Raw genomic sequence first — 11,442 nt, forward strand, 5'->3', positions numbered from 1 at the left:
TCCAATAAACAGCCACAAGCAACCTCATTAAAGGACACCCTTGAGTGCTAGATCTGTTGCTACTCCTCTGTAACACAGGGGGCTGTACGTTAACCTGCGTCTAAGGCAAAAAGCTCCTCTGGAATGATGTACAGCTGCACTTGGACGCTTAAGTCAGGGAGTGGAGCATATGCTCTGCAAGAACATTTTGCTACTGTGATTCATATAATCACTCCTTTATTAGGAACATATAATGCTGCACTTAGACTTCAGTTCTGTGAGACAAGTCTTGGCCTTTTCCTCTGTTTGGCCAGTGCAGAGCACAGGAAGGTCCAAATCCTTAACTGGCTCTCTTCAACGGTGCTATGGGGACAGTCTATAATACCCAAGATGAATGTGGAGAGGTGATGCTGAACATAAAGGCTACTGACAGATGTTTCCTCCCTGATGCTGGCCCCAGGGAAGATGACACTGGAAACATTATCCTAAAAAGACTCAACATAGAAGGAGCTGTGGGTATGTACTGTCTGTGGTGCAGCTCCAACAGCAACTTCAGGACAGGGCTGGGGAGCACATGGCAGTGGTTGGTGGGAATGCAACACTGGAATAACAGCAGGTCACTGTGTGTCAGAATAGACTGTTGAAAAATTGGGATATAAACAGTACTTAGCAGAATCAAGGGACAGGATATACCCCATTCAGTGCCTCAAAGTAATGTGTCTAATTCTCTTTTATAGGTGAATGTAAGCCAGAAAAAAATCCACTGCCTTTATTTATACTGGTGTAAAATTGGCATATATGAGAGCAGAGTCCAACTTAGAAGGTATAAATAGCAGGATTAAGGGGAAGGATCAAGAGCTGGAATGAAGAGGGCATTGTGGCTCAGGATTAATGGACACTGGCAGGAAGGCAGGAGAAAACCTGCTCAGCTCCTGCCTTGCTCATGCCAAACTCTGGCCTTTGCTTCAGTCCCCTTGTTCTTCTCTGTACCAGCTTCAAGTAATACCAGCTGCAAAGGAAGGAAGAGGGTCATATAAGGTTGCCTTGCCTAAAGCGACTTCACTTCTTTTCCTACACACATGGATTTTCCTATGCTCATACTGCCTCAGGTTACTCCCACATGAACAGCACATGAATGTAAGACAGCTCTTTGCATGGCAAGGAGATAGCAAAAGGTATAATTAAAACAGAGAGTGGCTAATTATCTCGCTCATTATATACTCTTCTTCTTACCAAAATATGTTAGGGATGGATCTGAATACAATGTTAAAGCTAGGAGTGAGAACAGGTGCTCTCTGGAGAAGTTGAATCAAGTCATCAGTATGGCCAGTTCTGAAAGGATGTGTTTGCATCAAGAAGGTGCAAACTGCACAGTAGTAAGAGGGTAATGACCTGCCAACTGCTGAGAAGAAGAAAAAAAAAAAAAAAGGAAAAAAAAAGTGATATAATTCCTGTTGGAAAGACTTCTATCAGGATGGAAGGCTTGAGGAAGTACATTTTAAATTAGTAAACCACCTTAGTGAAAACCCTCTAGCAAGTTAACAAAGTGGGAATAGACGGCTTCATTAACTTAAGTGCATCAGTCAGGCTACCATGGCATGAAGATCTTAATATCAGCAGAGGCTATGAATAAGATGCTTCAAAGCCGAGTAGACCAGGAAGAAGCATTACTGCATTACTTAGAATGTAGATTGCAGGCTTGAGAGATAAAAGAAAACTATGAGAAAACTCAGAATCCAATGAGGTAACTAAGGAACACATTTTTGGTGGCAGTAGATAGAGGATGAGGAGTGGAAAAGATGTTCTGAGGTGCTGTATCATTTAATTGTTTATATCTAAAGGAAAAGTTGTCTATAAGAGAGGATGAAGGAGTTCAGCCTGGCTCCTTCCCCCGGTATTTTGCAAAAAAAGCCCCGCAGGATGGTTTGCCTCCCGTCTGTGAGCAACAGGACAATTCCTATGCTCATTTGTTGTCACCAATTAATATAGCCACCCTAGAAAGGGAAAGAAGGATCCCAGGAATTTCCTTCCCTAATCTTCTACTCCACCTCCAGCCTCCAGAGAAAGTACTGCAGGAGCAACAGGGAAGCAGCAACTGGGAGAGACAGGGGAGATGTGTGATAAGACTTGCATACAGGTCAGATGGAATGAGGGAATTAAATGATTACAGATCTCTCCTTTTTCAGACCCTGAAGAAGTTACTCTGAAGTTATGTAATCTATGATATTATTATTATTATTTTTTAATTATTATTATTTTTATTTCTCCTTAGTCTGAGTCCAGCTACAGGACCCTCTCTAGGGGCCTTGTCCTTATTTGAACTCAAATTGAGTTCTCCCCATCTGTGGCAGGACTCCACTTAGTGGAATCTTCAGGCATTCCACTTTAGACTGCAGCTCTGTGTGCATCACAGCTGTAGGGCAAATGGGCAAATCTGATGTTAAGACTTTATGAATGATATATTTCCATCTGTATTGTTTGTTTGTTTGTTTGTTTTACAGGAAATGCAGCTGTAAATATAACATGTCTCTGTAAAATGATGCTCTCCCTGTGGAATCTCCTCAAAAAGTGTAAATGTCTCTTTCTCCCCATTTAAAACTGTAAAAGTTTTTCTCTCCCAGATGGATGCATGCACACAGAGAGTCATATCCTCCCTATTAAAGAGCCCTCCAGATGAAGCTGTGAGATAAATCTTCACATACACTCAAGGCACTTCAGCTCTATAGCTTCTATTCATCTCATGACTGTATTTTAATAGATGGTTGCCCAGTTTCAGCTCAAGGCAGTTTCTGTCTTTGCTGGAGGCTTGAATCACAGCAACTATAGTGAATGCTGAAACAGTGTAGAAATCTTCACTATTTATAAATATTAAACACTCTTAAATTGTTTTGGAAGTGTCAGGCAGAAGAGTTTATGCTGAAGAATTCATCTTGAAGATGTGTCTGCTGCGAGAGAGTACCATGCTGCTGAAGCCAGGAAGCAAAGAACTGATCTTCAGGCAAGTTGATATTCAGATTTTAAAGCAGTGTGGTGCTGGGCATTGTCACAGTCATGTTAAGGTGAATATTTATGTGTTGCTGGTTCTTAAACATTTAGGTGTTGCAGCTGTGATTCCACCAGTTCTCCCAGTATCTGTGAGACCTTTCAGGCACAGGGAAGAAGTGACTAACTACTTCCTCTGGCAGGTTGCTAGGGGTAAAAATGAACATTCATGTAACTCTTAGCAGTATGACTAGACTCCAAGGGAGCAGCTTTTCCATTCAATTCCTCCATCCTGATGTTGTCATTCAGTGTCTGTGTGCACTGCTACTCCACCACAGTCTTTTTGAGAAACCTGGAAATAGAAGAGGAAGGAAGGGTGTGGGTGAAGACTAAATAGGGAAGGAGTCAGCTATTATTTTGTGATCCATGCAAAGTGAAAACAGAGAGATGGTAGCGCTACTCCAAAGCTGTCCTTCCTTCCCACAGGTACTGTCGTGGTGAAAGGACAACTGCAGCAGATTGGGAGTGTGGAAACTCCATATTTCCCAGGGGATGATCTGCAGTGACCAATGCTTCAAATGAGGTGTCCCTATGCGCTATGTTTAGTAGTTTGTTGTATGGAATAATTTATAAAATAAAAAGACAATACAAAGAGAAAGAAGTCACCAGGCAATCCAATATTAGCAGCCTGCTGGGTCTTCTAAGAAAGGACGAAGAGAAGATATTTTTTTCATTGGAGAATACTAGTGCATTACATCAGTTCAGCTTTAACTTTGATGAACTTCTGCCAAGCCCAAGGCAGGGTTCCAGTCTGTCCTGACACCTCAGTCACTGAGAGAATTCCTCACATATCTTCTATCAGACTTTTTTTTTTTTTTTTTTTTTTAGAATTTTCTTGGCTCAATTTGAAAAATGAGTGTGTGTGGGCAGAAACTTCTTCTGAACCAGAAGCTTTGCTTTACAGCCAGACTCCTGCCCTGCCTATCCAGCCATGAGACATCTGCCTGTTAATATGCTAGCACAGTGGGACAACATCTATGCATGACACAGACATTCGTCTCCTTCCCACAATAGAGATGTATAAACTGAGACATACACATGAAGTGACTCACTCTCAGAATGAATTGATGGTAGAGATGGGTCTAGAAACTAAGTGCTGGTCCTTCTAGTCTTTTGCCCAAAATATAACGTCTCAATCCATCATGGCATCAGCTCAACAGCACCAATATTATCTACCAAGAAGAGAAAGAACCTTACTCAAGAGGCAAGTAGTTCCCACATAATTGGGAGTACAGAAGAGGAGGAAAAAGAAAAAATCAAAACACAGACTACCGAGTAGCTGAATATCATTATTTGTGATGACTTCAGTTGTCACCTCAGCTGCTGCTTATCCTGCAGTAACAATTTGGATGACAGAATCTCACCAAACCTCACAGGTAAAGAGGCCAGGATCAACCTTACGTAGTCACAGAGTGCTACTCTGGAGATGTGAGTTAGAAGGGACATTGACGCATCATACTGTTTGTTGTTCTGCCCCAGAGCTCCCTAGTTACCTTGATCTAGCTGTGTGATTTTATATTCACAAGAGCACTTAGATGCTGAACTGATAATTTAGACCAACATTTAAATAACAAAAATTTAAATTCTACTCATGCAGCTTTGCAGATACCTGAATTGCTTGTGTGCCTAACCTTCCCTTATGAAGTTTCTTAAATGCTTGTATCACTGTAACTATCTTGAAAACAAGGAACAGCTTGCGTTTTATTTCATATTTCAAACAAAATATTGAGACTTGTCTTAATATTTACAATCTAAATATTTACAATATTTTCTGACTGAAAATACCCCTTCTCAAATCCCATGCTGCAAATTTCAGTTTTTTTCTTCATAATCAGGAAGCAGAGGGGTCACATCTTTCACTCTTTGACTTTACTGTTCAAGAAGTCACCCACTTTATAATGTATCCTGGTTCTAAGTCTTTCTCTGCCTGGGAAGATGAGAATACATATCATAGAAGAGGACTCTAAGCCCTAAATTGAAGGATCTTCTGGGATGGAGCTTTTCAACTCCATTGCTGAATCTATTGCCATGGTCAGGAGGTAATAAAATATTCATTCTTGCAAAGAGAAGGAATGTGAGGGTGACTCTTTTGGCATGATCATAGACCCACACAGGTGATGCAGGTCTTACTACCTACTCTGATATCCATTTTTTAATTTGGAAACAGCATTCATTCCATTAACAGAATAACATTATAGACACCTGATGCATAAGGGAGATGAAAGATCAAGTTGCCTCAGGAAGAAGAGGTATTTGAATGGTATTTGAATACAGGTTCTTGGATTCTAGTTGTGCACACTAACTACTTAACTGAAAAGAGATCCTTCTCCTGCTTCAGATGCAAAAAGTCAGGAGAGAATTCATGTTTATGAACCTGAACAGAGACAAATAACTTCCACTAGCTTGAAGCTTGAAAGGGATACAAAATTTAATATGCCCCTTTCTGCTTGGTATTTCCTCTTGCATAGATTGTTTCTGTTTTTCAGCCTGGATTATGTGAACCATTCTCAGACATCAGACTCTCTCCCCAGGCACTATACAGATAGCCTAAATACTGAAAATGGGGCTGTGAATAGAGTTCAGAGCAACTTCAAGCATGCTCAGAGTTAAGCACAGCAATGATGAGCCAGAGTCTCCCCTGAATCCAGTCTTGATAAAACTGATGTGCTAGTGAGGCTGTTTTGCTCACATGTGTATTCCACTATGAAAACTGACGATTTAAATTTTGTACCCCAAATTATTAACAGAATATGTAAGAATTCTTGTTTGGCTGTTTTGTTTGCATGTTGTTTTTGTTATTTCTGTTCAGCTCTTCAAGCATCAGTCAGGATGGTGGTACTCAAGCCATCTCAGAGAGGAAGGAACATGGAGACACAGGAGTCAGCATGGAAATATAGATGTCAGCACAGATATACGGTACTTATCATGGAAAGTCATGGATGGAAGACTGACTTCTTTCTCTCTTCTTTTCACTTTAAAAATAGAGAATTAATTTTCCTTGTAGCTGCTAGGGTACCTCTTGTTGAAACAGTTGTGTTTGCTTTTTTTGTGTTGTGTTGAAAAGCTGTTCAACAGAGTGTTGAAAAACACTAGAGCTCCACCTATCTTAGAGGATCTATGCCGATTTACAACAGCTTATAAGGATGATGGGTAACACAGAATAATCCTTTTGGAAAATTAAACTTAAAGCATTCCATCAGTTGCACTTTTTTCTTTTTCTTTTTTTTTTTTTTTTTTCCCAACATTTTGGCCATTGTTATAAATTCCAGTGATCCAATGATACATAGCCAATGCAAACATTAAGTCCATGACTTGCAGTTAAGCAACAGAAAATGCTGTTAACAGTGCTACTATAAGACCAGATCTGAAATAAAGCAGACAAGAATTTTGTGTCACAAGTCACTGCTAAAACCATAAAGGAAGGTCAGCTATGCAGAGAATTTCCTGCCTTTCAGCTTAGAAAGTCAATAATGACAGCAGTGAACAGTCACATGTGGAGTTTAACGATTAAATCCTCAGACCAGCAAAAGAATGTATTTTTAGTAAATATAGCAATGAAATGTTAAATCCCCCCCCCCCAAAAAAAAAGAAAAAAAAAAAGAGAGAGAAAGAAAGAAAAATGGAACTTGACAATATAAAACCAAGAATAACTGATGCCATCACTGGAGCAGAAAGAAACACTAAATTATAAAAACAAACTCATTACCATAGTTCATTACAAAGAACAGCCAGACCAAAGCCCTGCAGATTCTCTGTTTTACTTGGAGTATGACCTTAGATTCATCAGTTTATTAAAACTGTGAAAGAAATTATCCTGAGGAAAGGAGAGAGGCTAATACTCTGGCTAATAATTGTAAAACTGTGAGATTAGAAACACAGTACGAGGCCCTCCAGATCAAAGAAATATTTAATCATTTAAGGTCCCCTAATCATTTTTTAATCAATTAATCATTCTCTAAATCAGTAAGGTTTTCAAATATGAGAACAACTCCATGGCAAAAGTCTTTAAGAGGAATTCAGGGACCCTTCTGTTTCTTTCTGTGTGGTATAAACTTCAGTTTGCCTTTTGGCAAACTCTGAGTAAATAAGTGACTTTTCTCTGCTTGATTCCCTGTGTGCAGAAAAAAAAAAAAAAAAAAAAAAAAAAAAAAAAAGTTATTCTGTGCTTGGTCCTCATCTCTTTACTTCTTTAAGCTGTAAATCCAATGTCTAGAGTCCTTTGTCTGTGCCATACCAAGCACATGTGGGACTTTACCTCCGCTGGGGCCTTTACGTGTCCAATAAACCCTCCATGTCATGCCTTCCTATTTAACCACAAAGACAAAAAGGAGTGACGGGAATTTTCACTTTGTTTTATTCAAACAGGTCACATCTCAATCATTGCAAAATGATGTAGTTTATTGTAATATGTAGCACCATCTTCTTGAACTTAAAGCCCAAGACACCTGTTTCTGTGCTGGTAGATGATGAGGGCAGAAAAATAGCAGCAGATACTAGCTTCTCATTTCTCCAGGGCTTTTCTCGTGTCCCTTTTGTGAAACGGCAACTTGATCTTAGAGATAAGAGCTGAGACACACAGTTTTACAGACAACACTGAAAATAACACACAGGCTGGAGATAAAAAGGAGGTCAGGACCAACTAAATCTCCTAGGCTGCACAGGCCAAACTAGAAATCAATACCCTGAACATATGAAGTGCTGGATAGTAGCTCAAGACACATTTTTTCCCACATGTGGACCAGGATTTTTCTTGATATATAAAGTGAATAGCATCTTAAATCCTGAGACTGTGTTATAGGCTTCAGGAGGAGAGACAGCACATTGATTTAACAACTCATGTTTATAGCTAAAACCTGTTCAGGATGGCAGATTCATTGAAGGTTGAAGGATCAGAGGTGAGTGTAAACCATAGGTAGCATCCTGGGTTCAAAGAAGCTCTCACAAGTGCTTTAAGCATTGCACTTTCTCTTGACTTTCTTCCCAGCTATAATCCTTCTCTCTGATCAGGCTTCCAGGGTCTTGTATATACACACATGATGGAGCAGAGGAAGATGCAAGCTTCTGGCTGTTCTGCAGGGCTTGAGGTGCTTCTTATTGCTGGTGTATCTGCTCATCCCCAGCAGGCTGCAGCTGGCACTTGACAGCCTAAAATACTGCTGTATGGTGATGAAATTGGCCCCAGGCCTTTATGGAAATGTTTTCAATAATGCCACTTTTCCTCTTCCCCTTTGCCCTCCCTGTGCCTCCCCTCTCCCCCCCCCCCCCCCCAAAAAAAAAAAAAAAAAAAAAAGGAAAAAGAAAAGAAAAAAAAACAGATTCTGTGGGTGAATAATAAGCACACAACAGAGATCCTTCTCCAGAGAATCCAGAGAAATAGTGGATGCATACAACAGGCCATTCCCTCACTTGAGAGGTCCACAATCTTTCAAGTTAATGTATATTCCAGTTAATGGGAACTGTAATCATTGGCAAGAGGCCCACATTTAGCTCAGTACCAGCCCTAGCACAAGGGAGGCATTCAGCAGTAGCTCACATCCAAAGGCAGGAGAAATGAGCTGCCAATTGTGTCAGACATTGCCTCAGGGGAAAATCTAGCTTGTGGTGCAGCCGCCTGTATATTTCTCTGACCCATTCAAGAACTGGCTGCCTCTCCTCTGCCTAGCACCCATGAACTGCCAAAGCACGTGGTGCTTGTTATCTGCCAAGACTTCTTGATTGTGTATGGCATAGTGCACAGGTGACAATTAAACCAAATTATCTTTCTTATTACTAAGAAGGGTGTGGGTCAGTCTCTTTCTGATGTTCCCTTATTTTCCTCCTTCCTCGGCTTGGCACAAAAGCTTGAGAGCAAATGCAATGGAAAGAAAAAAAAAATCCTTCCAGAACTGCCCATATAAGTCTATGTGAATATGTGTGTGTACACATATGGAGTGAGTATACTGCTTAGAACAGCTTTCTTCATGAGAAAGAAAGCTTTCATCCCTACAGAGCATGGCAGTTTGGAATCGCTTGCACCACAATAACCTTACCTCTGCAATATTTGCATTTGTTGTTCTTCAAAATCCATATCAGCTGTTCCTTGATTCCTGGGCTGTGCTATCAAGTGCCAAGAGACCAAAAGAACAGTCAGATTAGCTCTAGGCTTTCACCAAACCTCCATTGAATTGGTGGTACTGGCAACCATGGGACACATCTAGCTACTGTCTCTAAGCTGGACAATTCTGTGTTGCTAAACTGCTTTAGTTTGGTGGAGCTTGGAGCACTACTGTTGTTCCCAGTTCATTCTGTATTACACAGTGCTGTGTACTACAAAATGGTGGTTGAGGTCATGTCGACCAATTTCTTGTACATCGCCTGTGGCTAAAACAAAGAAAAGTGTTTACAGGCAATGACAGCCATACTGCAAAGGAGAGGGAGAAATTGTTGCCCCTCTTTGGAAACAGGAAAAATCAATAAAAATCAGGTAGCTTCAATGTAGTAGGGAACTGTATGATGAGGATGCTTCTTCTTAGAAAGCATCAATTAAAATAATCTGAAATTTTCCAAGGTACGTAAAATACCTTGGAAAATACAAATTATGTGAGGAAATGTTTCTAGGCCCCAAATGGGAATTTCTGGTGAAATCTGATAGGGCATCCAGCCCTCAGTGAATGAATGCGATCTTCCAGTGCATAGCTAAGAGATATGGAAGACCTGGATTCAAGTCCTTGTTACTCCCACATTTGAGACAAGAGCCTTATCCATCTATTTACTACATGCAGAGAGAGGTCTTCAAGTGCCTCTGTTCTAAGTAGTCAATATTCTTTAAGTAAACTAATAGTAATTGAGACAGGGAGCCAAACTTGGCTTCTCCACCTCCCATGAGAATGTTATAATCCTGAGTAATGCCTTTCTGACTCTTTTTACTGAGTAATTACAAAAAGTGAAACCCCTTTCACAAAAGGATTCAGGTAGCACCTCTCTCTTTCTCTAAAAAGTGTTGGATTTGTCTTCACAGAGATAAAATATTTTTGATATTAGAAAAACTTGTGCAGGGTAGGAAGCCTAGTTTTCACTCACCATTAATTGTGCCCCAGTAACAGGAGATCTGATGAACAGAAAAAAGCTTAATAGACACCATTAAATATGGTTTGGGTACTAAAATCCAAACCAAAGATGGCTTGGATTTAGTACTTCTGTTAGTTGAGCTTACAGAGCTCAGAAAAATTATGCAAACTGTTGAAGAAATGCTTCCAGTTTGGCTTCCCTTGGAGCCAAATCATTATGTCAGTCTCCACAGAAAGCAGTGGTAGGTATTTATCTACAGATACAGGTTTTATGAATATCCTTTTTGGAGAAATATGCAAATGCCTAATGAAAAACAAGATGCATATCTGTCTGTCTGTCTTTCATATGCCTGTGTTCACACAGCTTCAGATGTCAGATTCCATCAAGCAGAATTTATATCTCTAATAACACGGATCTGCCTGGAAGAGCTCAGCATAGAAAGGGTGCAGTGGTATGGCTACCTGGGGTGCGGGGAAGGCAGATGCTTCATATCTACAGGCTGCAGAGAGGAGGTACAAGTAACAGAGTGGGATTAACAGCTGGTCATGCTGGTGCAGCTGGGAACTCCTTGGCCTCACTGGCCTGGAGCTGGTTCTCCCCAGGAGAGATCTCATGCCTTGTGCTAATGAAGGGGTGCAGGGCTGGCTGGATGCTGAAAGCACGTGGGACAAACTCCATCTGAGCACGGGTAGTTAAAACTACAGTGATAACCACAGTGTTGTGCATAGTGTGTGCTTGGAGGTGGTTCAGAAACCAAACAGAACTTAAAAAAAGAGTAGAAATAAAATGTCCAGATACAGTAATCTCTGAATGTACATTCTGTATGACTGGTAAGCTCTTTATTGGGTAACCTGTTCTTGTAACTTGCAGAGCATCTTGATCATTACAGTATAGCCACAGGACCAGATGCGTGGAGGATATACATTTTTCTTCTAGAAGGTCCCACTGTCTGCTGACATAACACTGGCAGTTGTCAGCATAGCTAAGGGGAAAGCAAAATATGGCTGTGTATTTTTAAGAGCTGGACCCAGTGGTTATGCCACATTTTAGTTAAAATTGGAGAATGAGGATAGGAGACAGATTATGCTAAAGCAGATACTAGTAAGTATCAAAGTGAGATTAAATGTAAACTTTAGCAAACTGGGGAAGCATAAAAAAGGGAATTTAACATAATCCTTTTTCAAATTATATATTAAAGATGGTTGATCGCTTCTTTTCTCCCCCTCTCTCTCCCTTTCAGCCACTATCTTCTCTTCTTATTTTTATTATGACAGTAAGCCTAATGGAAAACACCAACAGCTGAGCTAAATTGCTGAAACATTGGACAGAAAAGGGAAAAGATGAACGCAGCTTTGCAGATTTTGCAGGTTATTG

This window comes from Aythya marila (assembly GCF_965140915.1).
Source record: "Aythya marila genome assembly, chromosome: 1".
NCBI lineage: Eukaryota > Metazoa > Chordata > Aves > Anseriformes > Anatidae > Aythya > Aythya marila.